At 44.6% G+C, this 23,194-nt stretch overlaps 1 long non-coding RNA gene across 4 annotated transcripts in view; it reads left to right on the forward strand.

Moving 5' to 3' along the window:
* LOC147026454 (uncharacterized) overlaps positions 1-23,194 on the forward strand; it is a 61,978-nt gene that overhangs the window by 23,210 nt on the left and 15,574 nt on the right. For 2 of the 4 annotated variants that reach the window (XR_015058359.1, XR_015058360.1), the window contains exon 4: positions 14,777-17,281. This is a non-coding gene — a long non-coding RNA (uncharacterized LOC147026454). Of the gene's footprint in view, positions 1-14,776; positions 17,282-20,196; positions 20,278-23,194 lie in introns of all 4 variants that reach the window. The other 2 variants (XR_015058362.1, XR_015058361.1) reach the window with 2 other exon arrangements.

The raw sequence follows: 23,194 nt of genomic DNA on the forward strand, positions 1-23,194 counted from the left end.
GTTTTGGCATAACGGTTAAGATGGCTGGCTTAAGATCTTCGGGTCTTGAGTTTGAGATCCTGTCAACTGTTGAATTAACACCAGGTGGGTTTACTCAGCCTGTCAGCTTTCTGTGATCAGCAAAATGAGTATCAGTGTATTAGTAATAAGGGCATGGCATCAGTAGCATAGTCACACCCCAAGAAAATTATGCAGCCAAGCAGCCATGGACTGCATACAAATAAAATAAATAATGACTCTCCGACTGAAAGACACCTGGATAAGAAAACATAAAATTCACCATATTCTAAACAACGCTGCACTCCCTTAAGTCATAGCAAAGGGAAAGGACCATTTGTTTATTATGGCAAAAAATTGGCAGAATCTTTTTCCCATATGCACGTATTTGTCTTAGTTATGATGGAACCAGCAAATCAAATCCTTGATTGAATTCTTGCCTAATATTTATTCTGTATAGAGATATCTATATAGAGGAGATAGATAGATAGATATAACTATAGATGAGGAGAAAGAACGTTACTGATGCAAGGGAATAATCATGATGATATGTGTACTCTAAAGCATGAACGATGTGGGAGGTGGTGGAGGTGGGGTGGGGGAAAGGGTTCAAACTGTCAATGAAAGTCACTACGATGTAACGTACAACTGTACAAACGGTCTCGCAAGGAGATTAAACTTCAATGTCAAATGGACGAAAGGCGTCAATGAAATGTCAAAAGGCGAAAGCATCATCATTCCGGGAAGGCACAGAGCCATACAAAAGGCAAGGTTTGGAAGTGACAAAAATATTGAGGTGGCACCAAATTTTATCAACCTTTTTATCATCAGTTACACATGTAGTCAGTTTGTAGAAGAGCCTCTTCTTCGTACAGTCGTACTTCATCCCTATCCACTGTTTGGTGTGCAGGTGGATTTGCCTGAATCCATCAAATTTCCATCCATGACACTCATTCACAATGTGGTGGGCAGTCTTATCTGGGTGACCGCAGTCACATGCTGCACTGTCTTTGAAATTCCATTTGTGGAGGTGGTGTGATGTCCTTGCATGGAGAGTACGAATCCTATCGAGCGCAGTCCACCGTTTGCGAGGAAGGTCGAAACCCGGCGGCTCTTCTATCGGATCATTCAACGGGTCTTGTCGTCTGCCCACAGATTTCATCACTTGTCCCTTATTTCAAAACCTGCACCACTCAAAGCTTTTGCAGAGTCCACAAAAAGTTTTGCTTGACTTGAGTCACATATTTGGTAAGTTCTGCATGTCTTCATGCATTGGCAGCTCAGGGTTGGCTTTGATGCAGTCAAACTCTCTCAGCATTCTTTCCTTCTGGCGAATATGATAATAAAAATTATTATTATGATTTGCAGTGACATTTGCTTGGCAAAAGGGATGAGCCATGTGATACTGGCTTTAATATAGATTAATCTGAAATTAACATGAAACATAGATCAATATCATTAATTCAGCTTCAGTCTTTCACAAGGCCAGGGCCTTATTTATCTCAGTAAGCGATTAATGCATGAGCATTTCATGAGATTAACTTCACTCGCTCAATCATATTGAGGCAGGTTGTATCAAATTACCACTCAAAACAGTTCTTAATCTATAGTTGCATTTTTGCTGCAAACTAATTCTGCAGTACGTTTTAACAGGAATCATGTACATGGTATGAGTAATAAACCGAGACTGGAATCGGACTCCAAACAGGTCTTTCCCTCTCTGCTCTTTCCGTGCTTTACTGCTTTGTCCCCCAAACCCAACCTGCCCCCCCCCCAAAAAAAAACAGGTATCTGCAGAGCACACGTGGTCCGCCAACAAACTCCTTCTTGTGAAACTCCCAAAATCCAGAATCACTACTTACCTATCTCCAGCCTGATGTTGGCTTAGTGAGTGGTTAGGGTGGCTGGCTTGGGATCTTCAGCTGGCTTGGGATCTCAGAGTCCTGACTTCAAGTCCTGTTGCTGGTTTGGGATCTTCTGGTCCTGAGTTCAAGCCCTGTTGGCTGCTGAATTAACACCAGGTGGGGTTGACTCAGTCTTTCTTTTGAGGTCGGCGAAATGAGTACCAATGAGTTTAGGGGCACAGCATCAGCGGCATAGCCGTGCCCCAACATATTGTTCCGAATTTGGAATTCAATTGCACACAACATACAGGTTCCCTTAGTCAGCGATGTCGATAAGTGCATGTTCCCAAGATAGCTCACCTTCCATTGTTTAAATGTTTTGAGATCGATTTAGTAGCTCAGGAGCGAACAATGGAGACGTCCCTCTCCCTCTTCTGCGAAGAGGAAGAAGAACCCTGTGGTGACGTCAACAACTCCCTCCCACCCGTGGTTGAGCGGGGGATGGATCATGAGGGCATGAGTCATGCCGGGTGTGGGGGAGGGGTGCAAAGGATAAAGAGGACATCTTTTCTTTGTTCAAAAAAAGAGTCCCATGGTTGAGTTCGTGGAAGTCCCATTCTGTGTCCCGTGGGCAGAGTTCGTATGCTGAGTCCCGTGGGAGGAGTAAGCTTTTTGCTTCGGAGAGAGCAGTCGTTCAGCCATCAGGTCCTGCTTGGCTTGAGGCCTTCGGAAGCTTTTTGCTTCGGCTGGCTCAGTGAGCTTCGGCTGCTGCTTTGTTTTGGAAGGAACTTGAGCCAGTTGTTCGGCTCGAGCTGCGAATGGAGGCTTCTTCCTCTTCTTCCTCTTCCTCTTGGTTCGTGGAGCTTGTCGTTCTCCATTTTGTTTCCCAGCTTGGCGCGACGCATCGGCCTCTTCTTGGAGTTGGATCCTCGGGGAAGCGACGCATCGACAGGAAGGATCGGCGCCTCGTCTCACCGGCACGTGTTGAGAAGTGCAGGAGGATTCGCGGGAGCTCGGGAAGGATTGTGGCGATTCGATCCAGCTCGCTCTCGCTCTCGCCCAGGTCCGCGCGAGGTGGAAAGGTTCGAATCAAGCTCTGAGTTTCAGCTCACCTGTCCTCCGAGCTGGAGCTCGTGATTAAAGGCCTCAGCTACCGTTTCGTGTGTGTGTGTGTGTGTGTGTGTGTGTGTGTGTGTGTGTGTGTGTACATGTGTCCGTGGGCCCGTCTAATAAGTAGGAACTGCTGTTAAGTGTAGATGACTGTACATAATAAGTAGACGATTGTAGTTCTTTTGTCGTGCTTTTGTTGCTTGTTTAATTGCATACGTCTTTTGCCTTATTTAATTGCATACGTGTTTCATTATAATAAATGTCCTTGTGTGAATGTAAACCTGCTCGTTTCGTCCATTCCCTCATTGACTGAACATTTCGTGTGTTGGGAGTTAGAAAGCCATTGGTTTGCCATAATAGGGGGACATTTGGACCGACGGTTCGCGGCGATTGCGCCGCTCGGAATCGCGCATGGACAAGCTCGCCTCGGCGGTTTGTTCCGTACGAGATCCATCGAGGGTGGAATACCCCGGTAGTTGGATCACGTGGGTATTTTGGTACATTGAAGATTGGCAATCGACCCTACCCCACGTGATCTTCCGATTGGCGTATTTCGGTTCTTGTACAAGGACCCGTCGCTCGGAGTTATCCGGGCGGCGATCTAAATTCCGGGCAATCGGTCGGGCCGACTCGACTTGCGGCTTCGTTCAGAGCGGTCGGTTGGCGGCTGACCCCTGGCCTGTAACAATATTAATATTTACCTGGCAGAAAAGCTGCCATACACAAGAAGAAGAAGACTGCTCACCTCCACTCATTTGTTCCTCTTTTTTTTTCCTGCATGTGGAACTAACTTCCACATTCTCTTCAATCTCATTCTACCCTCCAAGTCTTCAAGACAGCTGTTCACCACCATCTCAGATCATCCCCCGTCTGAAACCATGATCTTTTCTACCCAATTTAACCCCTTCCCTCCCCTACCTCAAAGCCAATCTCCTTCCAAATTTCCAGTTTGTCCTTCTGCATCTATCTTGCCGATCACAGGTGTCTTCCCCTCCCTCTCATTCCTTCCATTACTTGTCCAAGTCTCCCTCTATTTTGTCCTTCAACACTGCTGTTGATGTTTCTCCCCTCTCTACATTGCTGCTTTTGTTATATTGTGTCTTGATCTGTTCAGTGTACTAGTTCTTCCATGATCCTCAACCTTGTATTGAAAAAAAAGGGATATGTTTGGATATTTTGCTGGGATAAGGAATTGATTTTACTTTTTTATACTTGGCTTGTAAAGAAAACGTGAAAAGTATAATTTGATGGGTTTAGATAGGGAGGAGGAAAATTAATAATGATAAGAGATGGTGACCGCATGAAAAACTCATTCTTTATTATCACGGGCTCCATCTCGCAAAGGATATCACATCTTTCGCATAGGAGACATGTCAGTCACCTCTCCATTCCTTCACTGCCTCTCTCTAATCGAGCTCCCTCTGATCTCTCAGCCTCTGACCCTCCACAGCAATTCCAGGATATAAACATTCTTCAAATATCCCCCTCCTTGTTAAACTGCCATAATACAGGCTGGAAAATTTAATTCACATATTTGCGAACAGCCAGGGAAAGATAAGAAAGAGGAAGGAGAAAGGAGAATAAGGAACATTGGGAGGAGTGGGAAGACATGAAAATGGGGTTGAAAAGACCTAAGGGTTTTGACTGAACATGAGTCAGGTTCCGACACCATGATGAACATATACAAGGAAGGTCAATGCAGAAGGAGGCCATCAGGTCCATCATGACCAGACATTTCTGCCAATATCCATGTACACCTCCATCCCAAGTACCAGGTGTGCCAAAAATACCAAACACTCTGTTTTATTACCTCTACTACTGAAGGTGGACGAAGGTTACATTTTCACCCCTCTCTGTTTGTCTGTCTGTCTTTGAGCAGGATATCTCAAAAAGTTATGGACGGATTTAGATGTAGCTTGGTGGACAGGTTGGGTGTGCGAAAAGGACAAGTTTATTTGATTTTCGTGAAGATCCAGATCCGAGAATTTTAAAAGTGATTCTTCACCATTGAGGCTAGTGCAAAGTATAAATGGGTGGAATGCAACGCAGTTCAAGATGGCGATATGCCCACATCTTAGTTAGACCACTAAGAATCAAATATTGAGCCTGGCAGGCAGTCAGAATTTGCGACGAGACTGATTTTGGGATGCCAGTCTCGTGGTAGGTACTTGGGTAGGTGAGGTTGCTGGTGGCTCTTGGTCAGCACCTTACTGTCCCTTGTCGGTAGTGTGGTCAATGTTGGAATCACAGAAGGTGTTCTGGAATATCTCAGGCTCTCACTGGGTCTATGGAGCAAGTCGGATGTGATGGCGATTTTGCCTCAAGATGTTTCTTGTTTCCGTGATGACTTTGTAGGATCTGGGTGGGTGGTGGACACGATTGCTGGTTTATAAGTGCGGGACCATCCAGCCTCATCAATAACCCAAACTTGTTGGCCAGGTTGAAGTGGTCTGAGATCAAGGCTGGCCCAGCAGTCTAAGTATTATTTCCGGGATGCTTGGTGATACTCAAGTGCCTCTAAGTTTGCGTCACTATTCGGTGCCAAATTCTGCACCTTTGTAGATAGGTTGGATTTCATTTTTCTCTGATTCAGTAGTTCTTCAAGTAATGCAAGGTTGCTGTTGATGGATGGAGTCCTCAAAATTAGAAGAGCCATGTGTGGGTCGGCACTTTAGAGTTTTGTTTTACGTAAAGTGTTATTGATGGTTTGCGCCTGGCATTCTATGAAGCCGTTTGATTGTGAAGTGTGGCGGCGAGATTGTACGAATGTTGAAGCTCCTGTCCTCAGGAAATTTTGTAAAGGCACCGCCATTTAAATGCTCTCCATTGTCACTCATGAGATTTTCTGAAAGGTCATGCTCTGAAATTACCACCCACAGGATACCAATTACATCATTAATAGTTCACCTGTTGGAAGTTTTCGAACAATAGGGAACCTGGAAGACACATTTGCATGCAGGAGGTAATCATGCCGATCTAGGTGGAATAAGTCTGCAGCCAATGTCTGCCATGGCTTGGTCGGGATTTTGTGTAGGATCATTAGTTCCTGGGATTGCTGAGACTAATAGGTCTGGCAGATGTGGCAGGAGCCAATCCACTCTTCAATTTCCTCATTCACCCTGATCTGGGTTTTGAGGATCCTGTGGTGGCCCTCATGTCGCTTCCTCAGGATTTCATGTTGTAAACTGGCATTGATAAAGAGTAGGCCCCCATTCCACATGACACCATTTTCAACACTCAGCTCGTCATGATAATTCTATGATGGCCTCAGTGCACTGGGTAGATCTTGGTGCCTGTCCGGCCATCCAGCGATGATGACATTCTTGAGCCTAGTTAGTTGGACATTCGCATCTGTGGCTTACTGCATTTTCTGTCTCTTCTGATGAATTAATTAAATGTGCTCAGCTTTCACATTGAGCTGCATGGTTAGTGATTGCATTGATCCATCGGCTCGGAGCATGTCTTTGCTAGTTTTCTATTGGACGTGTGTGTCATCCCCTGGGCCAAAGTGGTATCTGTTGCAGTCAGGGTGTAACGGCAGTCACATTCTTAAAGCTGCGCATTTCCAAGGGCTTGTGGGCACTCTCGAGTACAAAGAGGCAACTGCATAGGTGTGGAAGTGTTCACACCCGAACGTCATGGCTAGCTTTGCGATGATACCATTTGCCTTGCGAAGTTCACAGAGGTTATTTGGGTCTGGTAGGCTCTGGATCACATGCACTTTTCATAGTTCAGGGTGAGCACCTTGTTGGTCAAAAATGAGACCAAAGAACTGAATATGTGGCTTTTTGATGCTGCACTTGTCGCTGTTGAATTACAGGCTGAATCAATGAGTTGTTCTCACGAGGTGATGAAGGTTTTGGTCATGTTCTTGCTCTGTTTTTGCCGCAGACAGTAACGTCATCTGCGAAGCTGATGACATCTGGGCACTCCTGAAGAATTTGGTCCATCTTGGCCTGGAAGATGTTCTGAGACATTACAAGTCCAAATCGCTTTCACTGGAAGTAGTACCGACTATCTGGTCAGTTGAAGGACATGAGCAACTGTGAGGGATGATCAACCTTGAGTCAGATCAGGTCAGGTATGGGAGCATGCGCCGGAGCAACGCGCTGCATCCACTTTCCGCCGGTACTCCAGGTGCCTCCGTCTGGCCATCCCCCAGGCAGATGCCTGGCCCATCCCCATCTCTTTGAGATACCGACCTTGAGTGACCAGTACCCATTTTGGCATCCAGTTTGGAGAAGACAGTTGAGCCTGCAAACCTATGTGTTCGCTCTTTAAGTGTGGGAGTATGGTGGTATGCTCAATCACCTATTGATGGTGTGTTGAAGTCTTTTTGGTCCAGGCATAGTCTCAGCTTATCGTTTGCTTTCCACACGTCGGTGAAACTGCTGACCTAATCTGTAGGCTCATTGATCTTTAGTATTATGTCCTGTCTCAGCATAATGTCAAGTTTTGACTATACTTCGTCTACCATAGTCCATGGGCCCAGGCCAGAAATTCCACTTGTCGGTACCATCTAAGGAAGCCAATCCGAGTTATTTACGGATAACCCAAATTTCACCACACTACTGTGGCATGTTTATGTACTATGTTTTACTCATGCATATCTGTAGCCATGAATGTCCTTGTGATTGTGCCAAAACATTCACACCATGGATCAGTAGTCTAGTCTTCATCACTGTTATCAGCATCAGAGTCCTCGAGGTCTACAACCTCTTCCTCGACATCAGTGGGCTGGTTGCTACAGGTTCGCAACTTGCACATGTCGGTGCACTTCAGACTATTGGCAAGGCACGTGCAGTCTGGGAGTTTGCACGACCGTCCACACTTGCAGGAAAGCAGTTACAACACTGCATCCGGTGCTGGAGAACCCTGCATCCACTCGATGGCCAGCTTCCCGTCATCATCAGTGGTCCATCCACAACCCTTGGGACTTGGAACATAGGGTTGGCATTGCAGACAGCGCCTCCAAATAGCAGCCTGGTAGTTTGCACGGAGGACGTGCATGAAGAGGCAGTCTTCACATGGTGGAAGCTGACTGGGACTCTATCTCTCCCTGTCTGGCACAGAAGAGTTGATGTCGGAGTTCATTGACTTTCGTGGTGTTGGTAGATGGCACGTACATGTGGCAGGTGACCTCTTGCAGCTTCTGAAAGAGCTCGGTGGATACTTCCCATGAATGACCGAGCTGACTGAAGGCCTCTTGGTAGGTCTGATCCGACTTCATTTGCTTCAAGGCGCCCATCTTTCCCCAGCCTGCAAAGGCACTGACTGTATCACAAACGGAGAACAAGTGCAGTCCAACCAGGGCATCACAGACACTGTCTCCCATTGATCTAGCAAGCTTGTCAATGTCTCGGAACCGTGTGCGGGTTTGCGTACCACACTTCTGATACACGGGGCATGGGATGTCCTTATTGAAGGCAAGACACAGCACGAGGACATCTGTATCTTCGGCAGTGATCACCACAGCCTTGTACCCAGCCTCTGCTGCATGCAGAGCGTGCAGAAGCATTCGGGTGTCTGCTTCCTCCTGCGTGGACTTCAGCTCTGCCACTTCCTCCCAGTGGTCCTTGTTGTTTTTTTTGTTTTTTTCCCCGAATTTTTTTTTGATTTTCCCCCAAAGCGTCAATATCTCAGAATGGTAAAACTGCAAAATACATACACTAAGCTGCTCTTCTGGAACGGTTATCACATATTGAAATAATCATATAGTCCCTACCAATAACTTCGTAGCCCTAAAGTTTGGTATCCTCAGATGGTACCGATATATGCCTGAGCCCATGGACTACCATCTGTATGAGGCATTGGCGTGGTGCATGTATTACAGGGGGTAGGTTGGGGTCTGCCACTCTGTGATACTGGCCTGGGTAGTTGCCAATATCATGAAATTGGTCTCGATATGTGGCCAGCTGGTCATCCAATGTGTTGACTAGCTTGTCCCTTGCACAGTTCTCTTTCATCGAGCAGTGGAGGGTTGAGAGATGAAGGTCCCTATGTAAGTGGGCATGCCAAGGATCACAAGGGAGTGACCTTGACTATGAAAAACTCAGAATCAACCCACTGTGCATTCCTTTTCCTGGTGCCAAATTGCCAAATTTGTGAACCATTATAGACCATTAGTATTGTTTGGGGTTTCTCTTGAATATGGACAGGTAGAGGCAGTTTAGATAAGTTGACGTTTTGGGGATACATTTTCCCGTATATCCATAGAAGAAAGGTAATGTCCTCCACCCCATGGTCAACCTTGAACCTGAGGGAGTGCACACTAGCTTTGTCAGGTCGTGAAATAGCCAAGTTGGTGAAAATCTTACACCGGGAATCGATGGTCTGGCTGTTAAATTTGATGGTGGTGAAGCTCAACATTTCACAATGCCTGCCGAGTTCTTCATTTCTCACCAGGGTGTGAATGGGCTTTCGGGTGAAGGATTTGTGTCCTCTGCTGTCTGGGCGGGTTGTCTACCGGCCTTGTTCTTGCGTTGATCTTGAGATGTAAACAGCCTTCCAGTGGTTTTCCTTCCTGCATGTTTCACAAGTCGAGCTCCATGCTGATAATCGGTGGCAGGGCTGGTGTAAGTGTTGCTTCCACAGAAGTGGCACTCTTTTTGGTGGTGCCCAATGGTGTGGATGAAAATGGTTGTCCGTTGGGTCTGGGCAAACTTCTGCATGTGAGTGACAGAAGCTTCATGTGCACAACCTATTTCCAGGACTCTGTCCAGCATGAGAGTCATCCTTTGCAAGGAGCTCTTTCTGTAACACCTGATACTGTGTCCCCGCTGTAACCTGTTGTATAAAATGCTCATCCACCTCAGAGGTCTTGAACTTGCACTTGCTCGCTTGTTGGTGGCATCTGGAAATGAAATTGTCCATGGTTTCATTGTCATCCAGCTTAAATCATTGTAGGCAGAAATGAGCTACTCATAAATTGATCTGGGGGTCTAAGCTCTGCTTCAAAATGCTGCCAAACAATCGCTGTCATCACAGTGGTCGGCCTTGTGCCATCAGTGTTCTCCAGGCCTCATGCAGTGTAGCATCTCGGTCCTTCCTTAACTGAGAGCAGACGAATATCGTCTATTTGTTTGTCATCTGCTATGTCCATTTTTCTGAATAGATATGGTTTTTGAATTGCTCAAAGGCTTCACAGAGGTTGTCACTGGTTCAATTCATGCAAGACATCATAGGCCCATTTGCCATTGTGCACTTTGCTAGGGCTAAATCGGGTTTGCAGGTTTATCTTTCGCTGCCACCATGTAATAAGATGACATTGAGTCACAGTTTGAGAGATCGAGGCTTTATTCATCACCATAAAAAATGGCGTCAATTGGAATCTTACATAGCCATGGAGGTGGTGTTTTCCACACCCCCGATCCTCCGCACACTCACATGCCACGCCCACTACCCAGGGTGTTCACTTGACAGCTCCTATTACAACCACTGCAGCCTGCATTCACTACACCCTCACCACTGCGTCCACTCGCCACACCTTCACCACGACCTCCACTCACCACACCCTCGCCACTGCCTCCACTCGCCACACCCTCACCACTGCCTCTACTCGCCACTGCCTCCACTCGCCACACCTTCACCACTACCTCCACTCGCCACTGCCTCCACTCGCCACACCTTCACCACTACCTCCACTCCCCACACCCTCGCCACTGCCTCCACTCGCCACTGCCTCCACTCGCCACACCCTCACCACTGCCTCCACTCAACATGTCCTCATCACTACGAATGAAATACGTCTTTGATCGCTCGGCAGTGCGATTCAATATATAATTGTGTCGAGTTTTTGTGTGCCCTCATGTAGACCGCATAGAAGAATTCTCAATTCCTCCTGTACATTTGAGTCATTTATGAAAAACAAAACATAAACAAACAAACATATCGATATGGAGAATTCAGAGGAGGTTCAATAAGCAACATAGTCTTCCACTGATTCTGCCGTACATAGAATTGTCGAGTTCTTATATAATATGCAGGGAAAAAGGGGGGGTAAGTTTATGAGAATATCTGGTCATCCTCAAGACAGAATGGAGCCATGACTGATGTTTTGGGGTTCAGGGGAAAGATCACGAAGATCACTCATGGCCTTATCGCAGTGGCCATTCAGAGGTGAGCTTAAATTCAAATGGTTGGGGAATATTTATGACCTGAAGGTTGATACATGTTCTGGACATTACCTTCACACACATTCCATTTAACCGAGACTCCTGCTTACAGCCAGACTTTCAGACACCAGCATATAATTATGAAAAAGAATCTTTTGATAAGCTAAATAGATAATTCAATTCTACTGAATAAAGATTAAAGATTATTTGGAAGGCCAATCTGTTTTGGGAAACAGGGATATTTTACTTATCACACTGGTAACCTTCCAATACAGTCAAGAGATATAAGGTCGTTTAAAATGCAAATATATTATTAAAAAAGACACATGTTCAAGCACATAAATGTAATAATCCTGTTGTATTTGAATACATTTCCCATTAAAGGGTTATAGCCATACATTGTGCTATATGCTAAAAACATTTACTTTTTAAAGTTAATTATCAATGAAGTTGAATTGGCAACATTTATATTTTATTTATTTTTTATCACCCTTAAACCCTTAATTTTGGAGAAATTTGCATCCACAACAGCATTAGTGCAGTCTGCATGGACAATAAGGTTGGATAAAGCATCAAAAACTGTGAGGGTAGGCAAATATCCATTATTTCTGTCGACTAAATAAATATATAGCCCTTTCAAAATATAAAAATACTCATGACATGGCTAAAATTGTGTGAAAAGCTTCGAACTAAGCGTAGGCAGCTGTCAGCAAGTCATAAATTGTTTTTCCTTCTCCTCAAGTTGAAGGGAAAGCCTGAGCAATATAGGATCCCTGATGTGGTGGTGGCTTAGTTGTTAGTTGGGAGTCAAACCCAACATCAACATTCATCATTGCTCAGAGCAGCACTTCTTTGTGGACAAGTCCTGTCGCAGTGTCATATTCATGGGAGCAGTTAATTAGTGTACCTGTATTGCGTTTGTATTCGGGCACCCCCTCCCAACCTCCCCTCTCAATGTCACACACACACACACACACACACACACACACACACACACACACACACACACACACACACACACACACACACACACACACACACACACACACACACACACACACCTCCCAACTGTTGAGGTCTTGGCTTTCTTAAGGTAATGTAATAATGTTGCGTGTACTGAGTTTGCAATAAAATAATGGTCACATGTTCCAGTTATGCACACTCACCTCTGAGCTGTCTCGGCTGGGGTCGAATCTCGTCCAGGCAGAGTCCTTCATCAATGTGTGCACGTTCCTCGGATGGACGTTAAATTGGTCATCACATCTGCCAGCATTAGTTTGTGGATTTTAAAGGTCCCACGGTGTCCTTAGCGAAGAGTAGGCAAGCTATCGTAGGCATTATGGGCAAATTCAAAATTCTTGTCCTAACCTTACAGAGGGAATTTCATCAGCGGCACAGCCGTGGTCTCAGCCACTGTTGCTACCCCACAGCTTTGTGCTGCATCTCAGGAAGAACCAAGTACTGTAGTGACCCCTGAGTTGCTTAAGCCTGGCACAGCACAGTTCACGTTACAGAATGTAAATGCACCTTGTGCACCAAGCCTTGCACAGTGCTCCCAAGAAGTCATCGATATGACTTGTGTGGTAGGAAAGAGCATGAGGAATCCATCGACTTACTTGCTGGCCATTACTATCAACACATTCTCATAGCTGGAAAAGGCTTCATGCAAGAGAACACATGACCATCAAAGATTCACTTTAACTCTCTGTTTTAGCAAAAGTGAAGATAATTTACCAATAATCTTCATGATGAATGGTTGCCTGGACTGCAGTTGCTGCAGGTCATCTGTCCAGTAATTAAGCAGGTGCTTATCTGGACAAGTGCGGCTCAGCGTCTCCTTGTTATATCACTTTCTTCTACTACCGAGCATCTGGCCATTAATTTGCTCTTGACACTCTCCATCACTCCCTCGCAAACCTTCCTCATTGCACTTCCATCTTCACAATTGTGACAAAGGCTACATACATACATACATACACACGTATATCTTCAGGAGCACTATTGACTGGTTATATTTCACTTGTGATGCAGGTTGTCACATGCACCAAGTCCCCCACTTCCCTCAAAGAAAGTCAAAGCTTTCTTTTGCAGTATCAGGTCCACTTTTCTTGCCAAATGAGTACAGGATACTCAGGTATCAAGTGGAGATGAACAGATGATAGCGAACTCACAGCAGGAAAAGCAACTACCTTTGTAGTCTTTTGAAAGATAATGCAATATCGAATATTGCATAAACCTTCAAAACACAAGTGACTGGAATGTTTTTGAATACGACTAGCAAGTTTCCCATGCTCGCACAGGATTCTGAGAGCAACAATTCGCAATTATTGCCACATCTGATGCAATTCAAATGCTCTAATGGCGACGAGGTGCTTCATTTGAAACTGTTTGTTCGATATACTGTTCGTGGCTTTTTGATGCCTTGGGTTCGTAATAAAAAATTATATTGGTGTTCAAGCCAGTGACCAATTGCAAATTAATACTAGGATTGCATCAGCTGATTGATAACCAGGTCTAACTTCTTGATGTTTTAATAATTCTAAATACTGTGTATGTATGTATACATATGAGCTCGAGTCAGTTATTATATACATTAGTCAGTTATTTCTTTAATATTCTGTTGAGAGAAAGGTAAATCGTGTTTATGTGATCAACATGCATTGCGTTTGTGAGCAAAGGGCTTTGCTCCCTTCCCCCCTCCCCCTTTTTTATATTGTCTCCTTTTCTACATTTCCTTTCATCTCTTTGTCCCTCTATCTCTATTATTTCCAACATTCTCTTACACTTCACACCATGCAGATAATTCACATTCAATTCAACGCCACCAATGCTCACAGATCATATGACCCACAATAGTGGGATTGCATCAACTGATTGATAATAATCATCAGCCTCACATGGTCGAGGAGGTGGCGACAGGGCTGATGAGTATCTAACACATTCGATCAAGGCCCCGCCCCATGCAGCGGGAGTATAAAAATAGGACCACTGGTCCTGGAGCTTATCTGGGCCCTGGCCTAATGCTGTAAACCAAATTTGGTAGCATTCTGACTGGTGAGTCTGGAGAAGAGGATTTTTGAAGCAATTTATGCAATTTTACCAAATATTTTATGTCCGCTATTTTGACACGCTTCTGGCCACGTGATTGGCATGACATCCACAATTTAACAGCAGGACCCTGTCCTAATATTGTAACCCAAATTTGGTAGTATTCTGACTGGTGGATCTGGAGAAGAAGATTTTTTTGAAGGAATTTACGTGACTGCCATTTTGAAACACTTCCAATCAAGTGATTGGCATGACCTCCACACTTTAGCATCACGACCCTGTCCTAATGTTGTAACCAGAATTTGGTAGCATTCTGACTGGTAGGTTTGGAGAAGGAGATTTTTGAAAGAATTTACTCGATTTTCCCAAAGTCAGATATTTTGACACACTTCTGGTCACGTGATTGGAATGACCTCCACAATTTAACAGCAGGACCCTGTCCTAAAATTGTAACTCAAATTTGGTAGCATTCTGACTGGTGGGTTTGGAGAAGAAGATTTTTGAAGGAAATTACGCGATTTTTCCCAAAGTCAGCTATTTTGACACACTTCTGGTCACGTGATCAGCATGACCTCTGTCATGTGATTTCCACATGTGTGCCCCCTGCCACCCTAATGATTTTCCCTCACATTTCTCCACTGCTTTTACTTCATGTTGTTCCAGCGCTTTTAGGTTACATCATTCCAGCGCTTTTACTTCAAGTCACTCCAGCTCTTTTACCTCATACCTCTCCAACAGCAGTAGAACGACCCGGTCTGGTACCGTACTGCCGTCCAGGAAAGCGACAGGCCACTCAAGTCGGGTGGACGAGGCCTTCGGAGTCCCGCAAACCAACTTGTGATTAGGACGGAGGGAATTATGGGAATGCAAGGCATGGGTTCAAACATCGGCTGTGCTCATGATCGCTTCAATAGAAGTGGTCACAGATTTGCTGGGGGCACGTTTCAGACCTCGAGCTGTTTCTTGCATCATCACAAGAAATCTTGCTTCCTCAACTCCAAATATTTGGTCATAGTTCCCAATAGTAACGTGAACCCACATAATATGGCAGACGGCGTTGGTTTGCTCAGCCAAATAATTAACCACCACATAGTCACAGGCGTGATTCCTCATCTGCCATGCATAATTCACTAGCATGGGAAAGCGACTTTGGGCGTGAGGATCCGGCCTGAGTTAAGGGTTGCAATCGGCATTTGTGGTCTCTCAGGACACACCGCTCTCTTGGAGTTTTGCAGAGGTTACATCCATAACAATATTATATGATATGCTCCATATGATGGATGGCTGATGAATGATCCTCCTTGTGCCTTCAGACGCATTGGGCTGCCAAGGCAGTTTCATTGGCTAGGGGGCACAATCATGGACAAGTTGCAACTGATGCAGGATACTCGAATGGCTCAATTTTCTCACCATTGCAGGATATCCGCTGTTGCATGCTGCTGGAGAAATTATTTGAACTGAGGAACAGAGATGGCTGAGAAATGGCTTGTAAGACCGATGCAACCACACCTGCAGCGGTTGATCTCCATTCCTATGTAATACGTCATGAAAGACTGCATCCACTGCCATTGTGATTCTCTTTGCATTCGTCTTTCCTTGTGCTGCTGCTGATTATATTTACTTGTTTTGAGTAATCCCTGTGTTTTGTCAAATCAAATTTAAGTGTGTGAAAGGTTTTTGAAATAATGAACTTTTTTTTTCTTCTTTTTTTTTGTGTAGTTAGAATCTATGTCAGGTGTCGCACACAACTTTTGAATGGTGCTTATTTAATTAATAATGTCGCTTCAGTCATGATGAGTAAATGACATCCAATGGAGCCTTGTGGTGGCTTAACAGTTAAGTTGTCTAGCTTAAGATATTAGGGCCCTGAGTTTGAGTCCCTGTTGTACCAATAACATAACACCAGGTGGGTTGACTCAGCCTGTCATCCTTTCGAGGTCGACAAAATGAGTACCCGCTTACTCGGAAAGAATATGCCATTTGAGTATCCTGCGTTGGAGTGGCGACCTGTCAAAGGTTATGCCCCCGAGCCAAGGAAATTGCCTCGTCAGCCCAATGTGTCTGATGGCACGAGGAGGTTCATCCATCCAAATGACATCCACTGGATTTCTTACTCCCTCTCGTGGAGCTCTGCACCCAGTTCGCTTTACATTCTGACAACTGGCATGAGGGACTTGTAAGTGTTTCTATAATATCAGTTATGCATCAGTTTTGTGCGAGCAGCAATTCGTTCTGAAAACGAATGGATCAGAATGCAAAAAAGAAAAGGGCACAAACGCCCAGAAATACCGTCAGGGGACCTTCCATTACTCATAATTTGAATGCAAAGTGATTGTCCTTGGCAAATGCCTGAATTAAGGTCAATTTGAAATAGACAAGAGACAGTGCTTGTTACTATAAATAGACTGTTACCAGCCCCCTCTTGTTTCCAAATGACTGGAATTTTCACTAATGACCATCTGCTGCTCATGGTCATTCTCGGCATGGAAGTGACGAAGGCAGGCTGCGATTGGGTGGACAAATTGAGAGCGTGTCTCTTGTGGCGTCACTACTTTTACCTCGATGTACAATTACGTTCTCACTCCCCCCCCCAACACCCATCATAAGGCATTCCCACGTGTCTATTTCCCTCGACCCCACACCTTCACTTAGTTATGTCCTCTAACTCTCCTCAGGACCCCCCCCCCACCCCACATCCACATCCACACCTTTCCCAATGCACAACCAAAAATTTACTCTGGAGACCCATTAATTACGCAGCCAACTTGCAAGTCACCGTCAGTCGTTACTTATCAGAATGGTGCTAAATCTCAAAGGACCAATCGCTCGATCATCCCGTGATTCTGGAACATGGTCAGAAGAAATCAATTTCCCTGAGAATAAAATAAAATATTTTAATGATGTGACTCCGTAACAATATGATATGATGTACTCCATGTGATGGATGATCCTCCTTGCGCCATCAGACGCATAGGGCTGCCGAGGCAGTTTCATTGGCGAGGAGACGCAATCATAGACAGGTTGCCACTCCGATGCAGGATACTCGAATGACTATTTTCTTTCAGTTGCAGGATACTCGCTGTTGCATGCATCTGGAGAAATTGGAACTATGGACCAGAGATGGCTATGAGAAGGTTCGTAAGACCTACGCAACTACACCTGCAGCAGGTGATTTCTGTTTCTATGTAATATTCGATTTTCGTTTCTAGGGAGGCAAGACTCTAGAACACGATCAGAACAAATCGATTTCCCTGAGAATAAAATAAAATATTTTAATGATGTGGCTCCAGACTCAAATCTATAAATATTGAGTCACACTCAGCAGGACACGGTGCATTGTAAAATCACTGTGGTTGAAACAAGAGAAGGACATGTTAGCTTTCCCTTAAAAATAATACTCAAAGGACATATATATATATATATATATATATATATATATATTGTATATTATATTCTGTACATGATTATCGGTATGTGTGCCTTTATAGCCTACACAAAGAGCGGAGTGTTGTATATCGAAACACTTTTTCTGGACCGATTACATCGACACAAATATCAAAATTTTCCCCTCCCACCCAAATGCTTAAAAGTCAAATACACATCTGATCTTCAGAATCTCCCACTCCCTATTCCCACCTTCTTGCAGAGGGTCTGCTGGAGGAAAAGGTTCTGGCCCAAAACTTTCACTAATCGGCTGGCCAGACCTGATTTTCGACTGGCAGGAGTTTGAGTGTGTTCAGGGTGGCGACTATTACTCACCTACTCATCACTGGGGGATCTTTTATGTCCATCAACGCCCCCGGTGCTGGCAGATGGATACTCCTACTTTTATCATGGAAATAACATCCTTTGGATGGAGGGTGCACACATATATCCCCCTGTGTGTGGCAGTTTATACCTGGGTTGAGATTCAAACCCAGCCTATTGAGCTCAAAATGTGGGTGTGCATATTTTTCAACTATCATACTCTTACTCACCATCATGGTGTCCCCTCATCCCCAACAAATCCCCAACAAATTGAAAGTCACCTCCAGTCGTTACTTATTATAATGGTGCTAAATCGCAAAGGACCAATCGCTCGATCTTCCTTCTTCTCCATCCTCATTCATCTTCAGTCGACTGACCTACACAACCTAATCGCTTAGGAAGAGAGAGAGAGAGAGAGAGAGGGGGAATAAAACTGGGGGTGTCTCAGGTGTGGGTGGGAGGTACAAAATTTGGTGCAGCATCATGCAAGAGGGTGAGGGGTGCGAATCAGTGATGCTCTTTTATTTTGTGCATCCGCAGTGGAGACACAGATGGAAGAAAAAGATGCATGAGAGAAAGCTTGATGGGACGTGTAAGAAAGTCTGTAGGTGTTATGAACATTGGCTGCAGAAGGCAGCCAAAGCTGAGTGTCGATAACCCGGGGTTGAGCCCGGCACTCTTGGTAACAGCTCACTCCACCCCGCTCGGTTGTGTGAAGAGATTCGGCTCGGAGGCTGGACGAAGGAGAGAGCCTGGATGAAAGAGACTGACTGAGCCAAATCTGCTCTCTTTTATAGAGCCCAGAGTGTAGGAGGGGCCAGAAAGCAGATCAAACGACCCTGTAGGTATTTCCCAGCATTCCCATTGGTGCATAGATGCCACCCCGAGTAGTCACCATGCCCCCCCTGACTCCTGTGCCAAAAATGGCCTCAGTCTCTCTCAAGCTCTGGCACGCAACAGAGTTCAGTAATTCCTATGGGGAGTGGGTTTTCGGGAGAGCTCTCCGGCCACGAACGTGCGCTGGACTCCAACCTATCACTGTTGGTTAGCAGAGCACCAGAGCTATCCGGACGAACAAATGAATCTCAGCACATATTCGCGCTTCCAGCGACACGCCAAAACACCCCAGCTCACAATGTCCTTCACTCCCCCGGCATCCTCAGAGACTGTTGTGAGCATCCAGGGAGCTAATGGTGGTTGTGGTGGCTATAGCAAGGTGAAGGAAGCGCTGTGGCATCTGTGGCAAAGGCGTTGAAACGTTGGGAGTGGTTGAGGTGATTTCGGTGGATGTTTAAGTGGTTGGTAGCCATTGTGGCATTTGTGGTGAAGAGGTCTGGCATCGGTTGTTGTGTGGGTTTTAGGAGGCGTTTGTATAGTAACAATGGTGAGCGTTGTGGTGTCCTGGGCATGGTGAGGACCTGAGGTGAGGTGGCGGTTGGTTTATGGCGCGCTCTTTGAACAGGAAATGGCGCACGTATGCAAATGAGGCGATCGCTGTGCTTTCGTGATCCTCCTCCGCAAATGGCGTTACTGGCTTGGCGTGCATGCTTGCATCGTTTTGTGTAAAATAACAGGAAGTAAAATAAGTGAAAGAAGCGAAAGAATATAGAGTTGAAGACATAACCGGAAGCCCTACACAACACATCTTGCCCCATTTACCCACTAGGCATGTGGAAAGGGCTAACTAAACGAATACCAATGAGATAACTGTCCAAGGATAGCTATATGTTGAGTGCCATTGCCTCAGAGGAGTGCTGGTTTTACAGAACCACAACAATATATAATACGTAAATCGCCAGGCAATTTATAGCTGTGTTTACAGAATGTAAGGTGTAGGCATCCAAAGCCGGGCAGCAGCCATGATACAGCATTAACAACCTTGTTTCTCCGACATGCTTTGCAAGCAATTGCTTACTCTTCTGCTTGCTGTTATCTCACGAGATCATCGTGATCTCATCAGTTTTGAGGGAGTACCCTACAATATAATATTTTCTCAAATTAACCATGTCAATAGCCGCCCTGGCTCTGAGGTACCGTGTCCTCTCTGAGCGAGCTGTGCGGTAAATTTCAATATCGATATGCACTCCATCTCATGAGTTCACGTGACCTTTTTGAACACGAACATTCAGTGTGTGACCACAAGTGTGGTGGAGGGTTGTCTGAAGATTGAAGTTGTCTGGAGATTGAAATGCGGGTTCCCACCCATCGCCCCCTCCCCCCCCCGCCCAACCATTCCTTTTGTTGTGTTCGAATTTTTTTTACAAGGTATTTCCACCAGCATTGCTTTGGGTATTGGTGAAAAAGCTGGGCCACAAGTAATTGTGCTTTTATTACAGAAATGAGCAAACCCAGTGGACACAAAATGTGCCAAAAGCTGAGATTTTCAGAACTCCGAGACAGGTCCACAAAACAGACTGGTCAGTTGAGCATCCAAATATCTCAATATGGTGCAACTTAATGGAATGCAACTGCTTTGTCAAGTCTGAGCAAGTCGCTTCTCAACAAGGTCCCCACATTTTGACGTTCGTTGTTGTTTTTTCTGGCAATTGTGCTGATGCTGTTTGGGCTGCCAGTTATTTTTGGTCAACAATAGTTTCATTAATCACCAATGAAGAGCTGCCATTATATTTGTCTAATTTGTCATGATATTGCACACAGAAGCGAAGCTACATAAATGTTGATTTTTTTTTTCCACAAAAATCTCTCTCCATCTCTCTCTCTCTCTCTCAGAACAATGCTACAAAACATTTGATGGCTTCCTCTGCTCTGGTTTATTTTAACAGTTGACATTTTTTTAAATTTACTGCCCCTTCACTGCAGGAAATTAAAGAGCACAGTCAGGATTGCAATAACCGATCATAGTTTGCAACTATGCAAGTGATAAAATATGTCATCATATAAGTCACTATGAATCACTCAGCAGACCACTTGGAAGTAAAGTCTGTCTGTTCTATACTGTGCAATATGCTTAGGTGTGAACCAGGTGTAACAGCCAAAACCCTTTTCCCAAAGCCAAAATTTGAAAGTATAATGTAGAAAATACCCAAGGTAAAAGAATGTGGGCTCGCCCAGATTTATAATAGTCAGGAAGAAGGGTTTTGACGATAACATCAGCTTCAAAGGCAAGGCGGAAAGGGCTCTGTTCAGAGGCTTAATATTCCATCGTTAGGGGGATTATTAAATTGTCTGCAGCACGATGCATCTGCAGCTGACACAGTGACTTTGTCTGCTCTGTCACTGGGGAACTTCATGAAGACCAAAAAAAAAAGCACAAGGAGTGTTTACCATAATGAAACCATGCAGTTACAGAACTATGCTTCTTCATGGTGTGCACCAACTTGTCTCTTGCTCTGAAAATGACCAAGTATTCCCAATAAGCTGGTACAGTTTTTAATATGAAGCTATCAATTGTTCCAAATATGGCTCAAGTCAGGCATGGGAACACTCACCCTCATGTGAGTTAAAAGCTCGTATATAGGTAGAAACGTAGCAAAGTGTCAGTGAGTACATGTTCTCGAATCTAGCAATCACTAGCATTGCCACGAGGATTTCCTGCACCTTGGAAGGAACTATCTATTTATTACGTTTTTAATACACAGAGTCGAGGCTCGTGGAGGAGCGAGAACATCAGGACACAACAGAACAAAACGAACAACAGAAGGAGAGGAGAAAACAAATGACAGCAGGGTTGAGGGACAAAATAAAAGGGAGACTTGGACAAATAAGGGATGTGAGGAAGAATGAGGACTTGGGGCAGACACAAGGGGTGCACAAGATGGATACAGAAGCAAACTATCAGGAAGGAAAACAGGAAAGTTGGAAAAATGTGGGCTAGGGAGAGTTAACGGGGTATAGAAGATCATGGTTTTGGATGGGGGAAGAGGGTATTCTGAGATGGTGAAACAGCTGTCTTGAGAACCTGGCAGGAAGAAAGAGATTGAAAAAAATCTGGAAGTTGATTCCATATAATAGGTGGGAGAAAAAAAAAACCAATGAGTGGATGTGAGCGTGAATGAGTGTTGTGAGTATGAATGAATGGATGTGAGTGTGAATGAGTGGAGGTGTACTTGCACAAAATGGCAAATTTTTTGTACCTTCCCATTACTCCGATTGCTGATGTTTATTTCCAAGTTTATCTCCCTTTACAACCCATTCGCATACACTCTTTCCTATCATAGTTCTGTCACTTTATTTTATAAATTTAGATTTTCTCATTCATCCCCCCCCACCCTCTGTCCCCAATCAGTGCATCTGCAACAAAATAGACAACCATCAATATGTATGCTGAATGTACACTATTTTGAAATGGCTACTGGCTGTCAATGAAGTAAAGTGGCATACATAAATATACACATCCCACCAGAAAATGGTGACAGCCATGACCTATAGTAATGTGACAGACTGACTGGTTGGAATCTCTATGCACCAATTGATGACAATGAATTGTAATGTGGCAGCTGGGAGAGCAATGAAGAAGATATTTGTGAGAGGAGAAGAGAGGGGTCGTTGGGGAGGGGGGTTGGAGGAGGAATGGTGTTGGGGTGGAGTCCTTGAATTGGGATGTATGGTTTTTCTGCTATTTTAGCTGCAGAGCCAGACAATTGCTCGAGATAGACGTTATTGGTTGCACAACATGGTATTACACTCTCCATAGCACGAGATTGTCCGTAAGTCTACCTTGAAAATCTGAATGTTTGGCCCACCTTCTATGGCCTGTACTCGAACATCGCTTTCCAAGTACAAAATGAACTGCACTTTGTACAGTTGTGGAAGGAAAAAGTGTGGAAAAGCCAAAATGTGAGTGTGTTTGACAAACATGATTAACTCCATTCGTTGAGCTGTCTATTAAAATTGATATACACGTGGTATGCAATGTTGACCATCCAACTCTGACTGAGCAGATTGATAGAAGAAACAAAATGTAACTAGAAGTGAAGTGCACGTTTTTCCTTCAATTACAGCTCATCACTATATGCTCTTACTACGTGTGTAAAATTTCATTTCATTACTTCATTCTGTTTATTATGTACTAGTGAGGCATGCTTGCAGACTGCAAGCAAATACTGGAGGAGTGCATTCCACATGCACACGTAATAAATATAAGCTTTATATATTTAATGAAGTGGATTACGCTTACATTCTGCAAGCAGATAAATCAATTAAGAACTAGAAGGGCACTCAGTGGAGCGCATACCTCCACCACGTAATTCCTCATCCACGAGAACATATCAGGCCCAATACATTTTTGAAATATCATGCTATATATCGTTTTTAGCCCTATCTCTGAATAGTAAAGAATCGCTTTAATAATTAAATTCTCATTTCCACATCCGG

The sequence above is a fragment of the Eptatretus burgeri genome, chromosome 5, assembly GCF_056783735.1.
Source record: "Eptatretus burgeri isolate ZD-2024b chromosome 5, Ebu_testis_v1, whole genome shotgun sequence".
In the NCBI taxonomy this organism is placed as follows: domain Eukaryota; kingdom Metazoa; phylum Chordata; class Myxini; order Myxiniformes; family Myxinidae; genus Eptatretus; species Eptatretus burgeri.